This window comes from Panthera tigris, chromosome B4, assembly GCF_018350195.1.
Source record: "Panthera tigris isolate Pti1 chromosome B4, P.tigris_Pti1_mat1.1, whole genome shotgun sequence".
NCBI classification, from domain to species: Eukaryota; Metazoa; Chordata; class Mammalia; order Carnivora; family Felidae; genus Panthera; species Panthera tigris.
The window spans coordinates 134,053,714-134,074,950 of NC_056666.1; the positions used below are offsets into that span (position 1 = coordinate 134,053,714).

The 21,237-nt window shown below is 45.4% G+C and overlaps 1 protein-coding gene across 7 annotated transcripts in view; it reads right to left on the reverse strand.

The window, feature by feature from the left end:
• Positions 1-20,931, reverse strand: part of TCF20 (transcription factor 20) — a 102,897-nt gene extending 81,966 nt beyond the window's left edge. For 4 of the 7 annotated variants that reach the window (XM_042993423.1, XM_042993422.1, XM_042993419.1 and 1 more), the window contains exon 1: positions 20,876-20,931. The gene's annotated coding sequence lies outside the window, so the exon portion shown is untranslated. Of the gene's footprint in view, positions 1-20,229; positions 20,391-20,531; positions 20,608-20,643; positions 20,798-20,875 lie in introns of those variants that run through there. The other 3 variants (XM_042993420.1, XM_042993421.1, XM_042993425.1) reach the window with 3 other exon arrangements.
• Positions 20,932-21,237: the final 306 nt, after the last annotated feature.

Consider the following 21,237-nt stretch of genomic DNA (forward strand, 5'->3'; position numbering starts at 1 on the left):
ACTACAGCCTGGGGGCGGGGTGAGGCGGGAAGAGGTAGTTATTGCTTAATAGTTTCCTAGTTTCTGTTTGGGGGTGATAAAAAGGTTTCGGAGACAGTGGTGGTGGTTTCACAACACTGAGTAATCGATGCTAGTGAAATATACACTTAAAAATGGTTAAAATGGAAATTTGTACTATAGTTTAAAAAAAAGAAGTTAATATACATCCATTGTGGAAGATCATTTGGCAATTTCTTACAAAGCTAAAATATTCTTACTAAACAATCCAGCAGCAGTGCTCCTAGACGTTTACCCAAATGAGTTGAAACTTCTGTAAACATAAATACTTGCACATTAACGTTGACAGCTTTGTTTACAATTGCCAAAAACTGTAAACAATAGAAATGTCCTTCAACAGGTAAAATGGATATAAACTGGGGTACATCCATACAATGAAATATTATTCAGTGATAAAAAATACAAGCTATCAAGCCACACAAGAAGACACAGAATAAACGTAAATGCACACTGCTGTGTGAAAAGATCAGAGTCTGAAAAGGCTACATAACTATATGATTCTAACTAAATAATATTCTGAAAAAGACGAAACTACAGAGACAGTAAAAATACTAGGCTGCCAGGGATGCAAGGGGAGGGGAGAAGGGATGAACAGGTGGGGCAGAGGGAACTTTTAAGACAGTGAAATTATTCTGGATGATACATGACACTATGTCTTTGTCAAAGTCTACAGAACGTACAACAAAGAGTGAGCTCAAATATGAACCGTGCATTTTAGTCAACAATGTGGTATCACTATTGGTTCATCGACTGTAGCAAATGTATCCCACTAACCTGAAATGTTAGTAGCAGGGGAAACACCTCAGTTAGTGTCCTATACTTGTTCTAACTGAACCGATACTGATACTTTATTAGCTTATTATTAACAACTGAAAACAGGTATTCAAACAAAGTACTGACAAATGCTACAATGTGGATGAACCTCGAAAACATGCTCAGTGACAGAAGCCAGGCAAAAGGGGCCACATATTGTTCGATTCCATTTACACGAAATCATCACGATAGGTCAATCGACAGACAGAAAGCAGATTGGTAGCTGCCACGGGCTGGGGGACATGGGGAGGAGATTAACTATTTACGGGGTATGGAGTCTCTTTGGGGTGTGATGGAAATCTTTTGGAACTAAACACAGGCTGCAGATGCACGTCATGAATGTACTAAATGTCACTGAACCCTCCCGTTCACTTTAAAACGGTTAATTTTGGTCAAAGCGTACAAACTTAACAGTGGTGTGATGAATAAATTCTAGAGACTTAATACGGCATGGTTACTATAGTTAATAATGTATTGTATTAAAATGGCTACTTTTGTGTGAACTTCACATCAATTAAAAAAAGAAAACAAGGGGCGCCTGGGTGGCTCAGTCGAGGGGGACATGGGACTCTTCATTTTGGAGTTGTCAGTTTGAGTCCCATGTTGAGTACAGAGATTACTTAAAAATAAAATCTTAAAACCCAAAGGAGGCATCTCAGTCTAAAAGAACCCAGGACACCCAAGAGTGAGCAATTTGTGACTTGATCTCCCCCCACTCCTCATCTGCACTACTGCTGGCTCCTGTACTGAATAGTTGAATACTTTCAATCCCGAGCCCCGCAAACCTGCGAAACACTGAACAAGCTGCTATGGAAGTTTCAAACACTAAAATCACTATTGTTTCTTTCAACCACGACCTACTTCCCCCCTCCATAAATCTAAGCTCACACACTAAAAGCTAACCTTTTATGACCGTCATCCTGAAATATCTTTGTGACACCTTCTGCAATGCTCATTTAAGAGGGACAGAACCACTGTCTTAACCCTAAGACTGCTTCCTACAGCATGATGCCAACCTTTCTGCCCACCTTCTCAGGACCTCGATCTTGCTAAGGTCACTGGCTGTTACCCCAAACACTTTTCCAGAATCAACCACTGTTTTCTAGCGCCTTCCCTTCTCTATGGCTACACTTTCATAATGCACTAATTTTGATCTAACATGTCTGTTTCCCTCACTGTACTGCGGAACACCCTGAGGACAAGTCCTGGGACTCACCTCAGAACTCCGAAAAACGAGTGCTGCTCCTATCTAGTCATTTCTCCACCTGGCTTCCTGGCTTCTCCTCCAGATCAGACCCACTCACTATACACTTCATTCTTTACCCACCCCACCCCACACTCAGCTTCTCTTCAAAAAGGTTCCTGACCACCAAAACAATCCTCGATGAAGAACAAGTCTTCCCTGTGCCAAAACTAAATGCCATTAATTCTGTCTTTTGTCTACCTTTGTTCTTCTCTACTTCAAAAACTATTCTCAGTCGGCTCACATATTCAATGCACCACAGAGAACATAAGGAGTGTTGACACTATAATCCGTGCCTTCAAAGAGGACTGGGGAAGGAGGGCGAGAACACGTTGAAGAATATAATAAAAAGCAAAGATTAAATGTACACAAGAAAATTATAAAATTCCATGAGAGAAACACCCAGTTAAGAGGGGGTTAGGTTTCCTGGAAGAAGGAGCATTAAAGAAAGGCCTTGAAAGACAGAGATCTCAACAGAGGCAGAAAGGGGCAAAGAAGGCATGGGCACATGCATGGAACTGGGGACACAGAAGCCGCAGGAGAGGATACACACAGGGAAACCAGGAGACGGGGCTGGAAAGGCAAGACAGCATCCTACCCACTGTGAACCCTGAACAACAAGGAAGGCACCCACCTTTAATTCAGGACACAACTGAGAAGGACAGGGGAAGAGCTGACCCTGGCAGTGGTTAGAGACTGGACCAAGAACTGGGGAAGAGTTACCCTCAGGAGGCTCCGACAAGCAGCACCTCCTTTGTTCAAACTACCTCCAATCTCTATTTCCATGGCAGCCTGTCTCCTCCTCAGCTGGTTCCTCAGCATCTTCTCAAGGGACCCCTCTCTGAACCCCTTCGCCTAAATCACTAACTAAAAAGGAAAAGAATAGTCTGTCCTACAAAAGTGATTAAAAGCAAATCTTATGGGCTGATCTATGGCACAGACTCCTTAAGACGAATATGTGAGCTCCTACCATGTACCAAGTACAGCTCTAGGCAGCAGACCTGCAAAGGTGAAGGAGACACTTTCTATCCCATGGACTTTACATTTTAGTGGAAGAAAGAGATAAAAGACAAACATGTCAGACAAACGCTGTGATGAGAGCGAGGCAGAGAGCAAGGGGGCTGCCTGAGCTCAGGTGGGTGAGGAAGGGAAGCAGCCAGGCAGTATGCATTTTCACAAGGTACACATTTTACATTAAAAGGGAGAAACAGGTTTTGGAGCCACAAAGAGCTGGGTTCAAGCCCGGATTCTATCACGTAATGACTGAATGACCTCTTGAAAATGACCTAATCTCTCCTAAATATATTTCTTTACCCCCATTTCACAGATAAAGTACTAACCTTATAAAGCTCTTTTGTGAGAATTAAATAAAATAATGAATATAAATACTGTGCACTTGGTAAAGGATATATAAATGTTAGCCATTAGATCAGTGGCTTAATAGACATAGAAACTATTTTGCTGCTGTTATCTAAAAACTAGGTAATAATTTGGCATAAATGGTTGAATACAAGAAGTCTTTGGGATATGAATCAACTATAACAGAAACCTGGGAACATTTCATTAAACAGTCTTAAGAACTACCTTCATCTACACATAAGAAGACAGTTGTATTATTCAGTGATAAAAAGAAATGAGCTATCAAGCCATGAAAAAACATGGAGGAAACTTAAATGCATATAACTAAGTGAAAAAAGCCAATCTGACAAGACTACATGCTATGATTCCAACCATATGACATCTAGAAAAGGCAAAACCAAGAGACCGTAAAAACACTAGTGGCTGCCAGGGGTTGGGGAGAGGGAGGGATGAGGAGGCGGAGCACAGAAGATTCTTAGAACAGTGAGACTACTCTGGATGATACTGTAACGGAGGACACATGTCATTACTCAATTGTCCAAAACCACAGAACAGCATAACACCAAGAGTGAACTGTAATATAAACTATGGGCTTTGGGGGACAATGATGTGTCATTTGGGTTCACAGTTTTAACAAATGCACCACTCTGGTCGATGATGTTGATAATGGGGGAGGCTGTGGGAGGGGTAGGAAGGAGGTGTACAGGAAATCCCTGTACCTTGCTCTCAATTTTGCCGTGAACCTAAAACCATTCTAAAAAATAAAGGCAATTTTTAAGAACAAGTGCAGAGGGGCGCCTGGGTAGCTCAGCTGGTTAAGCATCCGACTCTTGACTTTGGCTCAGATCACGATCTCACCGTTCAAGAGAGTGAGCCCTGTGTCTGGCTCTGTACTAACAGTGCAGAGCCTGCTTGGGATTCTCTCTCCCCGACCCCTGTACCACCCCATCCCCCCACACTCTCTCTGTCAAAGATTAATAAACATTAGAAAAAATTTAATTTAAAAAATAAAAACAAATGTGGAAAAATACGCGCTAAACTGTAAGAACGGTGATCTCTGGAGAGTAAGGTTATACACCTCTGTATTGTTTTTATACCATAAGCACACACTAATTTCATAATAAAAAGATACATTTCAATAAAAGAAAGTTGTGGGTTTTTTTGAAGTTTATTTATATTGACAGAAAGAGACAATGAGCGGGGGAGGGGCAAAGAGAGAAGAGCCAAACAGGCTTCGCTGACAGCACAAAGCCCCACCCCGGGCTCAATCCCACAAACCGTGAGGTCATGACCTGAGCTATAATCAAGGGCTGATGCTCAACCAACTGAGCCACCCGTGCACCCCAATAAAAGACAGTTCTAAAAGTTAAACTAAAATACGATGCTAACATTCTTGACATTTTTTCCTCTAACGTATAGAATTATTTCCATGTATAACTATTTCAACAAAAGTAACGATTTTCATATGACCATTTCATCTCTAGGAAGAGCGGGATTTTTTTCAAATTTGTAATGTAGTAGAGTCAAATCTTATTCTTAAAAGAAAATAAAATATTATGAGGTATGTATTTAAATAAAATGTTAATAAGCTGAATCAGGTCAGCAAGAGAAACAATACACTGGCTTACAGAACTAAGTCTGAATATTTATAGATGAAAAGAGACAATATTTCCCATTTTCCCATTCTCAAATGATTTAATTTAGAATGAACTAAAATAGAAAACATTAGTCTCCTCCTCCTTAGGAACTTATTATCACCTAGTAATTTGCTAATGAAATCAGATATATGACTTCTACATGGTTGATGCTGAAGCTTTACATTAGCAGAGACATCTCCAGAGTTGTATCACCACTGGGCTCCTGGAAGAGATTTCCTAACCACTCATTCACTGAGGGAACTTCTGTGGCAGATACAGGTAGACCAGTATCAAATATTAAGAATACTGGCAAAAAAACAAAACAAAGGGAAACATGCCTGGTCTGTTAAGGATTCCATAAATATATAATCTCAACTACTATAGTTAGAAGTCATTTCCAATTCTCTTTTGTTTTTTAGATATTAGTGTTTTATTTTTTATTTTTTTAAGTTTTTATTTTATTTAAATGTTTATTTATTTTTGACAGAGAGAGAGAGAGAGAGAGAGAGAGAGCGCGCGCGCGCATGAGCGGGGGAGGGGCAGAGAGACAGGGAGACACAGAATCTGAAGCAGGCTCCAGGCTCCGAGCTGTCAGCACAGAACCCGACGCCGAAGTCGGACACTCAACTGACTGAGCCACCCAGGCGCCCCTTAAGTTTTTATTTTAAATCCAGTTAGTTAATGCACAGTGTCATACTAGTTTCAGGTATGCAATACAGTGAGTGATTCAGCACTTCTAATTCTCTTTTTTTTTTTTTTTTTTTTTTTTTAATGTTTATCCATTTTTGAGAGACAGAGAGAGACAGACCATGAGTGGGGAAGGGGCAGAGAGAGAAGGAGACATAGAATCTGAAGCAGGCTCCAGGCTCCGAGCTGTCAGCACAGAGCCCTAAATGGGGCTTGAACTCACAAACCATGAGATCATGACCTGAGCCGAAGTCGGATGCTCAACTGACTGAGCCACCCAGGTGCCCCCTAATTCTCTTTAATAATATTTCCAAGGTTTACATCTTCAACACAGGCATATGAAAAGCCAAATGCATCAACAAAAGAAATCACATTTACAAAGATTGCTAAAATCTTAAAACCTAATATTTTGATTTTGAAAGTTGCTGATTTTTTTTAAATCCCCAAAACAGTAGACTGAGCTGGCATCCTTTGAAAGCTGAGCAAGGTAAGTTCAATAAGAACAAGCAAGCAATAAATTCACGGAACTCATTAATTCAGAAAGGGATCGCGAACGGTGAGTCAAAGGGAGAAAAAAAACTGAAGTCTCCACGGTATATTCCCTTGAGGGCTGGCAGCAAAATTTATTTATTAATCTACACAAAGACTATTTGCTGAGCACTAACTACATACCAAGCACTGTTCTGGGCACTGGGGATATGATTCAGAGTAGAAAGTCCCTGCCTTCACACAAATGATGTTCTAACAAGCAGGTCCCCAGATGGCAATTCTTGGGTTCCATGCTGCTCTTTTTCTACAATCCAAACCCAAACTCCTCTTCAAAGGGGTCATGAACTTATTCTGCAAGAGTTTTCTTCCAGTTCATTTAAACACAGAATTGCACTGTGTACGGGTTAAGGGCACAGAGTCCAGAGACAGGATGCTCGGTTCCAAATCCTGGCTTTCCTACTTTTTATTTATTTAAAAAAAAAATCTTATGCTTATTTTTGAGAGAGAGAGAGAGAGAGAGAGAGAAAGGGACAGAGGGTGTAGGGGACTGTGAGACAGGGAGACACAGAATCCAAAGCAGGCTCCAGGCTCTGAGATGTCAGCACAGAGCCCGACATGAGGCTCCAACCCACGAACCCTGAGATCATGAGCTGAATTGAATTAAGTCGAATGCTCAACTGACTGAGCCACCCAGGAGCCCCGTGGCTCTGCTACTTTTTAGATGAAACCTTGGAGGAAATAGCTCAACCTCTCTATTACAGTTTCCTCATCTAAACAACGGAGATAATAATACTACCTCAAAGAATTTTTGTAAGAATTAAGCAAGTTACTATTTTTCAAGCGTTTAGAACATCTGGCACTTAGAATTTATTATTTATATAAAGTATTTATGTTAGTTTTTATTTAGTATTATTTATTCCAGTTTTTGGTAAATAGAATATCCTTGTTGATCTGTTCTAGAATCAAAGTGGACTGATGCCAAAATTTCCTGTAAATCCATTTATTTCAACCAGTTGCTAAATTTTACAGATCTTTCTCATGCATACTAGAGCCTTGGGAAAACCTGAACAGGAAGATGCACAGATGATCAATTCATTAGCCCTCCCATCTCCTTCCCACTTGTCTCTCAATAGCACACCTCTCTTCACAAAACCTTGTTCCATTTATGAGAATCCAGTGCCCTGGGCCAGATTCAAGTCCCATCACCAAGGGCCTCACTCTCAGCCCACAGCCCCTTCTGACATCCCTTCTCTGTAATCTCCAGGCTCCCTAAGATCCTGAGCTTTTCCATGTAATGCGCCACATACTTGCAAGCCTTGGTTCTTGAAGGACCTCCCCTTGGAATGCTCCTCTCCATCCTTCTGGGTCCTGCTCATATGTCTGTCCCTTCCTCTATATCCTTCTCTGATATTCTTCCCATATTTAAGCAGAAGTAAAGCCTCCCACTAGTTCTCTCCTAGAACTTTGGCTACACCACTATTTTAGCTTTATAGATCCCACATAGCTTTTATAAGTGGGAAGCTTCCATGTCTGACTCTTCTATAGACATGGCATTCCGGAAAGGAAGAGGTCTTATTTGTTTTGCATTTCTGGTTCCTAGCATGGTACATATTTAGCAATCTTGGCTGAAGTGAAGTAGGAATTTTCTTTTTCTTGTATTTTCTCTGATGGTTCATTCCTATAGGCTTCATTTGACCTGTGTCTCTGTGTCCCTTATTTTTAGGGATAGTCAACTTTCAGCACTCTGCTAGCCAATGTAAAAAAAAAAAAAAGTTAATTTTTTTTTAGAAAGAAACATTTAGTAAATGCTGCAGGCTGCAATGTCCTTCTTTCCAACTCAAATTTCTCCTATTCAATATGTAAGAACTTAAATCTGCTCCCACAAAGACTTCTACTAAAAGATGAAAATTCTACTCCCATTATGTTTAATCTTATATATCCACCAGGAAAAAAACAAAACAAGAGGCATTGAAGTCGATGCAATGTGTACATTTGTGCTTATGTCTGTTCATTAATGTGCAGGTACCTATACATCTGTTTAGGTTCATCTACCCCGAGTACGTTGAGTTTACAGGAACCATTTGGCAGAAATCTTTTTTTTTTTAATTTTTTTTTTCAACGTTTTTTATTTATTTTTGGGACAGAGAGAGACAGAGCATGAACGGGGGAGGGGCAGAGAGAGGGAGACACAGAATCGGAAACAGGCTCCAGGCTCCGAGCCATCAGCCCAGAGCCTGACGCGGGGCTCGAACTCACGGACCGCGAGATCGTGACCTGGCTGAAGTCGGACGCTTAACCGACTGCGCCACCCAGGCGCCCCATTTGGCAGAAATCTTGAGAGCATGTTCGCCACACCTCTGCCATCAAGTAGGGATTACTGGACACAAGTAAGTCTATTCCACTTGTTCTAAAACTCTCCAGGAGGAACTCCCAGGGTTCCTTACAAGGCAGGGAGTTATCCGGTCTGTTCACCTAAGCCACTCATACTCCATCTGACCTCATTTGCTATTGTTTGTTTTCCTTCTCAGAGTTGAGAAACAGTTGACCATCACTCTTTAACACACCCTAAAACCTTCATTAACTCACTGTTTAGAATACTTGATCAGGGGGCGCCTGGGTAGCTCAGTCGGTTAAGCGTCCGGCTTCGGCTTGGGTCATGATCTCGCTGTTCGTAGGTTCGAGCTCCGCGTCAGGCTCTGTGCTGACAGCTCAGAGCCTGGAGCCTGCTTCCAATTCTGTGTCTCCCCCTCTCCCTCCCCCTCCCTTGCTCATGCTGTCTCTATCTCTCAAGAATAAATAAACTTAAAAAAAAAAAGTTAAAAAAAAATACTTGATCAGGCTAAATTAACTCCGTTATTTGGATGATATTTTCTCTGATTTTTTCCCCATTATTTTTTCATTTTTTATTTTTTTAATTGGAGAGAGAGTGTGCGCAAGTGTGCAGGGGGAAGAGAGGCAGATGGAGAGAAAGAATCTTAAGCAGGCTCCTCACTCAGCACAGAGCCTGGTATGGGGCTTGATCCCACAACCCTAGGATCATGACCTGAGACGAAATCAAGAGTTGGTCAGTCAACAAACTGAGCCACCCAGGCCCTCCTTCCCCATTCTTAAACCATGTGAGTTACTCTTAGGAATACTTTTCAAGTTTTCTACAAGGAATCCAAATTTAACATTACTTTAATACCTACTCTGCAAAAGAGATATGAAGAAATTAAGATTATCAAGGCATGGTGGCCACCTAAGAATACACAATTTTGTGGTGAAACAGACACGTTCTGCATCAACTGTAAGTAGACATACATTAACTGTAACATATGGATAAAGACAGAGGAGGATAAAGACAGGGTGTTCCAGAGCACAGCCTCAAAGGCAAAGCCAGCACATTCACTCTCAATGCACTGACAAGGCAAAATGCCAGATGCTGGGGTTATAAAATAAAACAAAACACAGCCTTGACTGCAAGGATCTTACCACCTGGTACAGTGGTGTTCAAGAACATTTTGCAGTTTTTCCAGCAAAAATCTTGCACCGACACCCCAAAGTTAAGAGAGCATGGACAAGTGTTGCTGAGACTGAAATGGGGAGAGGTGAGTCTCACTCTTCTGCCCCAGCCAGGCCACCTGGGCCCCAGCCACCTCTGCAAACCTGGGGCAGCCCAGCTCCAAGGGATTCTGAGTGCCCCCACCTAACCCTGCTACTTCAACAGAGCACTTAGAACACTGCCACCTACCTAACCATGAATGCTGCGTGAGTACTGGTTAAATAAAATATGAGAGGTCTGGAATAATTTACAAGTTACTGGTCTAGTGAATGGGAATGGCAGAGGCATAAGGGGAAGGAGTGGGATCACCAGACACAAGGCAGGAAAAGCTGAGTCCGAGTCATTGGAATGTAAAACTAGACAGAGAATTGGAAAGGTCTGATCAGTTTCTCTCAAATCCCAGGAGGTAGAAAGCTCATCTTAACTACTTTCTACTTCCCCCTGTGATTCCCGTTTCCTCTGTTAGCTCTATCTGCCTGCCACAGCAGTTTCCTCAAATCTTTCCTGCGCTCTTTAAGCTTCCGACTCCCCACCTCACTCCTGTCCCTCAGCAGGATCTTCAGAGAACACACAGAAAAGTGCTCCTTACCTTCCAGCCTTCATGCCCATCAGTTTCCTGCCCACACACCTCTGCTCTCCTCCGGGAGGTACTATTCTTACCATCGAAACAATGCCCCAGGATCACAGTGGGCTCCGAGTTCTCCAGGAAGGTCCCCAGTCCAGCAAGCCCTCCTGCATCTTCAACACTGTCCAGTGATGCTCCTTCCCACCTCCATTTATGCTCGCTCAAGGTTCTCATACATGTTAAAGAATGTCTTCTCTGGACCTCAGATTCCCTCTGCAGCTATTTTTCACTTTCCTGTAATAGCCAAATTTTAGGAAGATTCGACCCCAAACTTACTCTGCCCCTTCACCTCACTTTCTCATGAACACACAACAAGCTGGCTTCACTTATCCTCTCCCCTCCCAACTGACACTTGGTGACCTCGGCTACCACCTCTGATCTGAAACACTTTCTGTTTTCGTGCCATGCTCTTTGGGTTTTCCTCCAAACCAGTCCGGTGGCATCCTCTCTGCTCTTGAAACAGTGCTCTACTCCCTTAAATGTTCACATTCCTCGGAGTTTTGTTCTCTGAGCATTTGTCACTATTAGCAGTGATGAGGGGGTGGGGGTGTGCTCCTAAAACTACAAAACCTCCTACATAAGGGCTGAGCCCTATGAAGTCCTCATTACTGGTGGGAGATGCTTACCACTCAGGCAGGGAAAAAGCAACCGCTTCTCTGCCTCTACATACCCACACCCTTGACCACTTGAGAGCAATCTCATCTATTCCTGGGCTGGACCACAAGTGCTAACTTCTGAGTCTTAGTCTATAGACCAGTTCCTTCTCCTAAATGTCAGATCCATGCCTCAAACACTTGATGCTCTCCTCAAACTTAAGACCAAAACGAAATTCATCACTTTATACCCTGGCCCAATCTTCTTTTCTCCATCACTTTTCATTTCAACGAATGGTGCCACCATCACCTAGTTTCCAAGGCCAAAGTCTTCACTCTCCTTGGCCCCTTTTTCTGCCTCACAGGCCGACCTCCTAAACGATCTTCTCTCATTATCACCACCCTAAAACCTTCTCTTAGTCAATACTTCTGGCCCACGTGGGCCAAATACCACTACAGACACAAAGAATACAGCAGTGAACAAATCAAGCTTAATCCCAGTGGGAGGAGACAGGGAAACAAATAAGTAAAAGGCCAAAATAATTTCAGACTTGATCAAAGCTATGAATAAAATCAAGCTGGGTGATGTGATGGGACACAACTTTAGACAGAGACAGTCAGAGAAAATCTCCCAGAAAAGGAAACCTTTAAACTGAACCTGAAAGACATACAAGTATCACACAGATCTGTGAGGTGGCGAGCTCCCAACAGACGGAGGAGCCAAGTGTAAAGGTCCTAAGGCAGAAATGAACTTCAGGTGTTCAGAATGGGGGGGGGGGGGGTCAACAAGGCTGGAATTTAGAGAGTAAGGAGGTGGCCACAGCAGATGGGCTCACAGGGAGACAGGGGTCAGACAGGCCCTAGCTGGCCACCATGAAAGCAATGGAAAGCTACTGGAGGATTGTAGGAAGACAACTGACATAACCCAATTTGAATTTTTAAAGGTCACTTTAGCTGATAAGTGGAAAAAATGGTTTGGGAGGAGGCCAAAAATAGGGGGTTAGAACAGCAGTCAGGAGGCTAAGATACAGTCCAGACAAGAGGAGATAGTGCTTGAGATAGGAGGAAACAAATTCAGGATATTTTTTGGACATAAGTGAACAGAACTTGCTGGGACATTAAATGTTGAGAGTGGGGGACGGGGGAAGGAATCTAGGACAATTCCTAGGTTGTTTGTAGGTATAATTTACGCACAGTAAAATTACATACAGTATATGGATTCAATCAGATTTGATGACTGCCTATCAAGACTCAGAATATTTCCATCACTCTACAAAGTTCTCTCCTGTCCCCTCCCAGTCAATCCCCTTCCACTCAAGAAGCAACCACTGATCTGATTTCTAGTATCACAGACCACTTTTGCCTGTTCGAGAAGGTCTTATAAATGGAATCATCCATTATGTATTTTTTTGTGCCTGGTTTTTCACTCAGCATTAATACCTGTGAGACTCATCCTTACTACATGTCTCGGTGGTTTGTTCCTTTTTACCGCTGAGCGTCCACTGCATGAAAGCAACAGTTTGTTTATCCATTCTCCCACTGATGGACAGCTGGACTACTGCAGTTTCTGGCTACCATGAATAAAGCTGCTTCACATTAACATTCTTGTATACGGCTTATCTGTGAACATGTATTTGCATTTCTCTTGGATAAAGACCTAGAAATGGAACTGCTTGGTCACAGGGTAGACATACATTCAGGTTCTGAAGAAACTTCCAAAGAGTTTTCTAAAGTGGTGGCATCACTTTATATTCTCATCAGCGTTAGATGTGCCTTGTGGCCACCTGACTCCTAGTGTTCTGCTTGAACAGGTGGAGTTCTGGGCCACAACCAAACTCTCGGTCTGTCAGCTCTTCAAACACATTTCTGTATCTCTTTGCTAGACCTTTATAGATGGACTCTAAGGACACTTTTCCTCCTTATTCCATCATCCCCTTTGCCGCCTGTCTCATGCTATTTATTCATTCAACAAATATCCTGAAGGGTGAGAAAAAGGCTGGCCTGGCCAGAGTGCTCGAGGCAGAGCAAGTGGCATATAAAGAAGTCCCTCAGGTGGTCAAGAGCTGGGTGCCTTCGGGAGACTTGAAAGTGAATGTGGCTGGGGGACAGCAAGGAGGGGAGGTCAGGGAGGCGGGCAGGGCCCAGGGTACCGAGGGCCTTGTGAGAAAGGGGAAGGAGCTGGGACTGTCTTCCGAGCGCTAGGAGAAACCGTGAAGCTTTCAAGTGGAGGAAAGAAGGCAACCCTTGGCCATTCCAGGCAAAGTAGAGGAGACACGAACAGGACCGGAAATGGAGAGGCCACGCTGAGAGGCAATCGGAGTGTGCCAGGTAGGAGATGATGGCGGCTCAGAGGGCAGTGGCAGGAGAGGAGACAGACTCCAGTCACGGTACAGAAACGGCACTGACTTGGCGATGGGGGACACGTAGAGGGTGGTGAGAGAAAGGGAGGTCGCTAGCCCGGGAAGATGGGGGGCCGGTAAAGCCACTTACCGAGAAGGGGACAGATGAAGGACAAAGAGCTTTCAAGGAATACGTGTTCAGTTTTGGACTTGGGAAGCTCAAGTTACCGGTAACACAGACAAGCAGTGGTGTCAAGCCGGAGCTGGAGGGTCCAGGAGAGACCTGGCTGAACTTATCAATTGGCTCACGGATAACCATGAGCACCTGGGGATATCCGAGAGCACCCAGGGAGAAGGCACACCAAAATACGAGGCTCCAGAGAACACCGACGGTCAAGCAGAAGGAGGGAGCCGCAGAGTGGGAAGGAACAGATGAGAGAAAAGCGGGTGGATGAGGAAGTAAGTGGTCCTCTTCTGAGAAGCTGCTTCTGACCTTTCAAGTTAGGGTTACACATCTTGGTAGAGCCCCTTGTACTCCCTTCATCAGGGCACGTCTGACGCCCCTGCTTCCGTGCCTTCTCTGCCAGGCGGGTGTGAGACAGGGGAGTGTACTCTAAACCGGACACACTCAGTAGGAACCAGCCCTGCTCTAGTCCAGCGTCTTGACACAGCACGACGTTGGTGTCATGGACCGCTACCATTCACTGAGTAGCATCTATAGATAGTACGCCCCACCGTACACTTTGTCTATTTTCATTCCTTTTCCCAATAGCTCCGAGAAAGTATATTTCCATTTTACAGATGAAGAAACTGTGGCTAGGGCAAAATGCCCAAAGTCACTGCTAGTAAGTGACAGAGCCAGAGAGAAGACACACATCCTCTGTCACGTGCTCTGCTGCCTCCATAAAGTGCCCATCGTGTGGACTCTTTACAGCAGGAGTGCCCTCTCACATTCCTGCCAAAGGTATACAAAAGCTGCCCCCAGGTCACTGGCCCACCAGAGCGCTAAGTCAGGGAGATGCCAGGGAAGAATCCCTGCTCGTCAGGCACACAGAATAATCTCCAGGCTCCCAGAGGGTGCTTCTGAATGTAGAAGCAAAATCTCCCATGACACCAGGGTCTCAAGGTGGAAAAAAAAAACAACAAAAAACAGGACTCCTAGGGCTTTTTAACTCTTTAATTTTAGAACTTAATTTAGCCACATTTCAGAAATTTCCCACTACTTCTATTTTTTTTTAATTTTTTTAATGTTTTTTTTTTTTAATTTATTTTTGAAGGAGAGAGACAGAGCATGAGCAGGGGAGGGGCAGAGAGAGAGGGAGACGCAGAATCCGAAGCAGGCTCCAGGCTCCGAGCCGTCAGCACAGAGCCCGACGCAGGGCTCGAACCCACGAACCACGAGATCATGACCTGAGCCGAAGTCGGACGCTCAACCTACTGAGCCACCCAGGCGCCCCTCACTACTTCTAAAGGGCCTTACTCTAACTTCACAACTAATGCAGAACGTGGTGGCATCCTTTCCAGACCAAGACATGATCGGGATGAGATTATGTCTCGGTGGAGCCTGAGAAACCAATACTATGTATTTGTGTGAAAACTAACGATGGTACGATATTCTTTATTTTCCATACTCTGCTTTTGAGATAAATGTACTGTCTTTGCCCTGACTTAAATTCGGAACTACACAGGTTTTTTCCTAAGTGGGTACAATAATACCCAGAGGCTTCCTTTCTTTATCCACTCAGGAGCAACTGTTAACTATCAATCCTCTGGTGAGGGCATGGGCTACGGGGGGAAAGAACACTAGCTTAGCTGGCAAAGAACAGGGTCGCAGCCTTGACTCTGTCCGTGTAAAGCATCAGCATCTCTCCAGAGCTATAAAGCCAAAGAGCTAGACTAGCTAATGTCTTAGGATTCTTTCAGGTCTCTATAGAATTCTACAATTAGAGAGCGTAGAAAGGGTGAGTGAAGGTACTAGGATGCGGCAGGCTAGCTGGGAAAGGCTGGCAGGACTAACCCTTCAGGCTACGATTAAGTTAACAGCCAGTCTGAACTGCACTCTTTCCTTCCCTGCCAGCGCTCCACCCCCCCCCCAACTGTGAGCTATCCTTGTCGCCCTCAACAGCCCCCCAACCCAAGTTCCACTCAGTCACTTGGGATCTGATGCAATACCTAGCAAAGTACCCTGTATACAGATGTCACTAATATCTGCTGGCTTCGTTGGAAGCTTTAACAAAATATGATGATTACAACACCCCGATCCAATTTCCCAACAAAGAAACATAAACACAACTAAAGGATGTTTCTAATAATGCCTAGCACTCATCAATATAACACATCTCTACTTTTTTTTTTTTTAATCAGAACAACTACCCTTTACAAAGGGTGATCATTTCTTTCTTTCCTACCCCTTACAGGATACCACTAATGATCCCATTCACAAAGCATGAAGATATAAACAGAGGAAAGATTTCCACCAACCCACTTCTATTCTTTGGATTAACGTCTCAAGATGCTCAGGGCTAAAGCAAATTATTTACTTTGTTTAATGCCATTTTCATCCATCCCACAGATCAAGTCCGACTGCCCTGCTGGCAAAAAAGGCTTCAGAAGAGGGGACATCTTCTACTCTCACTAGCACACCCTGAGTCACTATCATGTCTTTTTGTTCTCTTCGTAGCTATCACCTCCAGACATTCTTATTTAGTCAATGTTTACAGCCCAACTTCAGAGCAGTTTCCTTTTCTATTTTGCCCGCCACGGCATCTCCCATGCTTAGAAAAGTGTCTATAAATACCTGTTAATGAAAACTGGAACATACACAGAGGGCTTCAGTCCTCATTCAGGAATGTGATGTTCAAACATGGAAACCACCTTCCCATCAGGCTGGCATTCAAGTGTTCCAATGAACTTTCACTCTTTCCTACAGGACAGCTCTCATGTGCACATGACAATAAGGATATTTTCCCCTATAGCTAATGTTTTCTCTTTCTTAACTTCCCCACAATGAAGCATCAGATAACAAGCCACAGATAAACCAATAAGTCACTTTTTAGTTGATCTTCCTGCTGGGTTTCACACATTACCTACAAAGCAAACACAGCTCTAACGCAGAAAGTACTGATTGTGTTTGTCACCATGAGAACCTTTTCACCCATACTGCAGGCATCACAGGTATTAAGAGGACTTTAAGCAGCCTAACTAATAATAAAAAAGCCATCCAGTCTAAGTACAATGTAACCAAATTATGCTCTATGAAAGCCTTGACTTCCTTATATTTCAAATGTGTAACTTTGGTGTACGGTTATACTCCAACATAAATAGGGTTTTTACTGTTTTTGCTTTATTTTGTTACTTTTACCTCCACAAAAAGAAAATGAACACACCAGAGTGAGAAACCCCAGACAGATCTAATGAGCACTAAGGTGCCTTGAATACAAGCACCCATGAGGAAGAGTGCTTAAGGCATATGGGGGACTGTCTTTTGTAACCGTATCTTTTGAGTCCCATCTGGTCAAACAGAGCGGTCACCACATAGTAGGATTCCTGTGCGGTAGCACAGACCGGAAAAGAGACAGCCCCTTACCTGTGGTATCATTCTTTGAGCTGATACAAGAAGTTTCCAGCTCAAGATAGAATGGCAGAATTGGGAATGAAAGAGAGACTTTTTTTTTTTTTTAATGTTTGAGAAAGAGAGTGCGAGAGGGGGAGGTACAGAAAAAGAGGGGGACAGAGGATCTGAAGCGGGCTCTGAGCTGACAGCAGCCAACCAGACACAGGGCTAGAACTCACGAACCATGAGATCATGACCTGAGCCGAAGTCAGACGCTCAACCGAGTCACCCAGGTGCCCAGAAAAAGAAATTTTTTACATTATATCTCAGGTACACTAATAAAATTGACTAGGTACAGGGAAAGTGAAAGTTTAGAAAACTCCCAGGGGGTCACTAAACCAGAGTCTGGTTTAGTGGCATGGTTGCAAAAATCATGCTTTCCACTACTCTGCCCAAGCCCAGATTTCCATTTTGTTATAACTTAAAAAAATAAATAATAAACAGGGGTACCTGGGTGTCTCAGTCAACTGAGCATCTGACTTCAGGTCAGGTCGTGATCTTGTGGTTCGTGGGTTTGAGCCCCACGTTGGGCTCGCTGCTGTCCGCCTGTCAGCACTTGAGCCTGCTCTGGATCCTCTGTCCCCCTCTCTCTCTGCCCCTCCCCTGCTTGTGCTCTCTGGTGCTCTCTCTCAAAAAATAAATAAGATGTTAAACAAACAAACAAACAAACAAACAAAAGAATGGGCAAAGCATGAAGTATGGATTCCAAGGCCAATCCACCACCAGCTGATATGTGCCTTGAGCAGGCAAAGAGCTGTAACAGATCTAGTAAAGGCTTTGGAGCCAAGGGGAGGACAGTCACATCTGCTCTCTGACCCTCACTAGCCGTGACCTCTCAGGAAAAAAGAGAGCTCATTTACTTCTCAGGTCTGCTGGGTAGATTTTTACAAGACAAGTTGAAATACCTTGGACAGAACCTAGCACACTGGATTTAAAAAAACAACCAAAAAGCCCACTCAAATGTTAGCGTCCTTTCCTATCCATATGAAGAGCAAGCTACACTCACCAGAAGTCCAAGTTTAATTTCTTGGTCTAGACAGACATGATTTCAATTCCATTCCATTCCATTTCATGAAATTAAAAAAAAAAAGTATACCATGAAAAGGTTATGGAACCTAAAACCCATGTCTCCTAACATCCTGCTCCCTTGGCAACCTTCTCTCTCTCTCTCACACACACACACAAATTAACTCTACAGAGTAAGAATTTTATAATAATCTTTTCCTTGTTAAGTGTAAGTTATAATGCAGAAGTAAACACATGTGAGTACGAAAACTACTTATAACTTAAGTAGCCAGGATTTGTAAAATCCCACACCAAACACAAGGTCATATTTCACATACCAACACAAAATAAAGTATTTATTTTCAGAAACTCCAAATAATCTGTGTAGCCATGTAAAAGTGTCTGCCTATTGTGTGACAGGTGTGGTGTTAACACATGAGAAAAATTCTACCAGTCCATCTCCAGAGTCAACATTAGGAGCACACCTCCCAGTGCTGAGAAGACCCTTCGTGAATCTGTACAGACTGAATAAAAAAGTGACAGGGGACATATTACACCACTTCAGGCACATGTCCTTCCAGCATCACAGTACCAGAAATGTAAGACCAACAAGGCCAAGGCTGAGGATGGTCTAGAAGAGCTAAGTAGTCAAAAGCATGGCCTAAGGCTCTCACACACCATAAAATCAGTGAAACTAATTGGGGTTCTGCAGCATCTGAGAGGAAGCATCCGGCTACCATTAAGGAATAAATTGGGGATGCAAATAATTAGTGCACCCCCAGGTGACAGTTAATCCCACGAGCATGCCATCTCACAGGAGGTACTAGGGAATTCCTCTTTATCCCTACTCGGAGGGTACTGAGGTTGGAAATTTCAAAAATTAGCCAAATGCCAAACATCCCATCAAAGAATTTCAAGTAAGGTCTCTCCACAATCCCCTGCAGAAACAGATCCTGGAATTCCTTCGAGCCAACCAACTTACACAGCCCCAAACACACCTGCATTCTCTACACCTCCAAGTAGTCAAACTTTCTCTGAAATCTTTCTCCTGATAACTTCTCTTTGCACAAAGACAAAAAAACATAAGGCATCTTCAGCACAGACTATAATACGACACACTTTGAGAAGCACAGAACAGAATCTGAGATTTGAAGAAAAATTATCATTGTAACCAAGTTTTATGCTCTGTTGCAGAAGGAAGAGGCTGGAAACTGAAAAGTGGGACAGGATCTTAAAGGCCAGGTAAGAAACATCCTGCATTTCTCAAGAAGGCTGCCTGTGACTTAAACAAAAGCACAAGATAGGAAACCAAAAACAAACCAAGAGGAAAAAAAAAAAAAAAAACAAAAACCAACAACAACCCAAAAACAACAACAATAAATAAAACCCTACCCAAAACCACTGTAGTGTTTGACCTGGAAGGGAGTCCTCATTTAACAGATAAGGAAATTGAAGGCTTGAGACGATAGGTAACTCGGCCAGGATTACAGTTTATTTGGGAGCAAAGCTGGAAGGAGATTCCTGGTCTCCCAGGTCGGACTTCTGAGCAGCTTCTTATTCCACCATGTAAGACGTTCCGCTGCCACCCTAAGTAAGATGTTTTATGAAAGTCTTCACTGAGGCTGTTAACATAAGGGTCCAATTATCATTCAAAGATCTGCCTGTTAGATAATAGCTCGAAAATTCCATCCATTTTACAGCAGTTACCAGAGTCATCTAATCTTGGAGGGGGAGAAAAAGCAAAGAGGAAAAGGGGGGCGGGGGGGGAAGTCCTAACGCTGATCTGTCCCCTAAGGGCAAACTCAAGGGACGCTTACAGACAGGCAGACAGCGCTAGCATCCACAACCACAAAAACAGACAATAATCCCCACCCACAGGCCCAGGAAAACGACCGCTCCTCGGCACCCCTCCCCACCCCCAACACACTAAATTCCACTCCCATCCCGGCGCAGGGGGGACATTCCACCTCCTGCCGCTGCCAGAGCGAGCTGGGCCGGATGGACCACTCTCCTGCCACCACCACTCCCCCGCCCCAAAAGAGACGAGGAGCTGCAGCCTCAGGCCCCCAAACGGGCGCTCGCTCGCACCCGGGACTACCGGATCAAACACCGGCCCCGCTCACCGCGGCGGGGGAGGCGGACAAAACCCCACGCAGGAAGCGTGTCCCGCGCTCCGCTCCCCGCCAACCCCCCCCCGCGCCGGGACCTTGCGCCCCGCCAGCCGGTACCTGTCCTCCGCCCCCAACAGGCGAGAAGCTGCTGCGTCCACATGGCTTCAGGTGTTCACATGGCAATAAACGGGCCCCCGTCCCTCCCGCGGCAGGGCGCGCTCCGACTCCCGGTGCCGCTCCCGTCCCAAGCCCAGCCCTCGCCCGCCGGCCTCGCCCCCAGCCGCCACCGAGAGGCGAGCGCCGCGGGACGCCGGGGGCTGCCAGGGGTCTCGGGGTGGGCGGCGCTGACCCCGCGAACCCCTGGGCGCCGCCCGCTCACACCCGCCGCCTTTGCACCCGAGGCCGCGACGAGCAGGTACCTTCCCGCGACACCCTCAGGCTAGGACGGGTGCCCAAGCCCTGCCGGACTCTCAGGCCAGACCGAGACCCCTCAGCGCCCAGATGCCAGGCCGGGCCCCTGCCCCTCCGCACCCGAAGGCCAGGCCAGGCCAGGCCGCTCCTCTCTGCGCTCCTCGGTCGGGCCAGGCAGGGACATTCCCCTCAGCACCCGGTGCCCTGGCCTCGGAGTCGAGGGGGCTCAGCACTCCCAGGTCGGCCGGGCCAGGACCTCTGCCCCCAGCCCCCGGGGCCGGACGCCCCGGCCTGGCCCCAGCCCCTCAGCCCTGCCCCCTGCCCCTCCCCCTCAGGCCCGGGCGGCGGTTACCTGCGGGAGCCCCCCGCCCGGTCCCTCGGCCTCGGCCGGGGGCGGGAGGGGAGGGAGCGGCGGCGGCGGCGGCGGCGGGCGGCGCTGCGCGAGGTGGGGGTGGGGGAGCCTCCGCCGCCTCCAGCTCGGGCGCCCGGGCCGGCGGCGGGGCGGGCCGGGGCCGTGGCCCCTCGAGCCTCGCTCCGGCCCGCGCGCTCGCTCCCCGGTCAGGCACGCCTCAGGGCGGGCTCCCCCGGCGGAGGCCGCGGCCGCCTCGCAGGGGCCGAAAGCGGCTCGGCTCCGGGTTTTTTCTCTCCATTCTCCCAACACACAGGAAATAACAGAGCGTCAGGTGACGGCGCGCGGCCAATGGGGAGGCTCCG